The following is a 2,159-nucleotide window of genomic DNA, read 5'->3' as shown; positions in this document are numbered from 1 at the left end:
CTTTTTTTTTTTTTTTCTTTAACATGTCAGACTCCTAACATTGCAGCCACAAAACTCTCGAGGCCTGAGTTTTAGAATGGAGGAAGCTGTTTATCTCCGTGTGCCCCTCCCTCTGCGTGGGGGCCCCTCCCCAACCATCCTGCATCCCCTACATCCTTTGGCAGGACAGCCCCGATCTATCCGCCCAGGTTCAACACAGACCACATCTCTCTTTGGAACCGTGTTTGTCAAGCAAAGAAAATTACAGTCAGCAAAATTATTGGGTGGGCAACCAGCATTTTAAGAAATGAATTAGGATAGAATTGAACATGTCAGAGAGTGCTGAGGGTATAAGTATTGTTCTGTGAAACTTTCAAGTGTTTGTGTGTCTGTGTGAGTGTGTGTGTCTTAAGGACAGCGCTTTTGAAGACGGCTCTTCTGGAAGCTTTCCTGGGACGCCCTTACTGCAGCCCACAGCCCGCGTTGGGGCGGCCCTCCTCTGCGCCAGGCGCTCTCTCAGCGCTCCATCACTGCACACGGGAGTGTGATGGCTGCTTTCCCAAACCAGCACACATCTGCAGGGGCCAAGGGCACGCCTGCCCCACTTTCCTCCCCCACTCCTCCAGCACCTGGCATCTCACAGGTGCTCAGCAAACAGACTTTGAAGAAAGGAGCGTCCAGGATGTTCAGAGAGAACACGATGAAATGCGAGGTGCAAGGTTTTTATCCTGTACACCTTTTTAACAGGATGAAAGGCTGAAATCAAAGGAATGAATTGTGAAGGTGGGGATGCAGGCATCCGTGGCGGTCCCCTGCATTCCAGTTGAGGGACGCCCTCCCTGGGCTGGGGGCAGAGGAGACACGAGGCGCTGCCCTCCTGCCCCCCAGTTCTCAGGGGCCCGGGTTCTGCAGCACCTCCCTGCCAGCCAAGGGAGACGGGCAGCTGCAGCTGGGAAGACACTGAAATGGGAAGTCAGAGGATGTGATTAACCAGGACCAGAAAGCTCACGAAGAAACTCAGCCTGGACACAACCATATTACGGCACCAGCCTTGTCCAAGCCCCCGGCCCAGGCACCATGGAGCCGAGCCCTGAGACCAGACAGACCCCCTGGCCTGAGCCTCCTCCTCTCTACCTGTTTGGTTCCCCCACAGGGCGTGTGTGGCATGCATGTGTGATATGCTATATGTACACGTGTGTGGCATGCATGTGTGTATACATGTGTGCATGCATGCTATGCATGTGTGTATATGGTGTGTGTACAAGTGTGTGGCGTGCATGTGTGTGTTTGCTATATGTACACGTGTGTGCGCGTGGTGTGAATGTGTGTGTACGCGTGGTGTGAATGTGTGTGTACGCTGTGTGCACGTGTGCATGGTCCTGGGAGAGCTATATCCTCACGCCCTCACGGCAGGCTCTGTGGTTCCTCTGGGGCCTCCCCAGCCAGGACTCAGGTGGAAGAAGGGACCAGTGACCTTCCACCTCGGCTCCTCCCAGCTGTTCGGTCAGTGCCCGGGCCCTCCAGTGGCTCCTGAGAAAGGGTCGCCGGCTTCATCGGGACGTCATGGGTGCCCAGCTCCCCTTCCTCATGCAGAATCCAGAAGAGCCCCGGAATCAGGAAGGACGATTCCTGCAGCAGGTCCACAAAGGGCCGGGCAGTCAGCGCTGGGGTGGACAGTGAGTCTGGGCGCTGCAGGGCCAGAGCCTCCCAGGGCGGAAAGATGACCCTGAGGGCACCTGGACTTGCCAGCGTGTCCCGCTGAGGAGACAGGAGAGGGAGGGGTGGGGATGGCCACACTGAACTCAGAGGACTCAGTCTCCGGAGGAGGAGCTGGAGACCCAGGACTGGGCTCTTGTGAACGGCGGCACCGAGACGACTCACCAAGGCCAGGGCGGTGGGCAGAAGCGGGGTGCTTCAGAGGGGCCAAGACAGGGCTCCTGGGGCGTGTGCCCGGCCTTCCGGGTGCCGGAACTCCACTGACTGCACGGGGCCAAGGCTGTGCTGTCCAGGGGTTCAAGGACGCCAACATTCAACTCCGAGCAGAGAAGACAAGGCCCATCTGGGGCAAGGGTCCGAAGACTCCTGTGCTTGGAACAAAGTCCGGCTCCCCCACCCCCGGCAAGGTCGGGGACCGAGCACCGCAGGCAGGGGAGGATATGGGCCCCGAGGGCTGGCGGGCC

Source organism: Bison bison, unplaced genomic scaffold (genome assembly GCF_000754665.1).
Source record: "Bison bison bison isolate TAMUID 2011002044 unplaced genomic scaffold, Bison_UMD1.0 scf7180017864169, whole genome shotgun sequence".
NCBI lineage: Eukaryota > Metazoa > Chordata > Mammalia > Artiodactyla > Bovidae > Bison > Bison bison.
The sequence above is the reverse complement of the archived record's forward strand: the minus strand, read 5'-3'. Positions refer to the sequence as shown.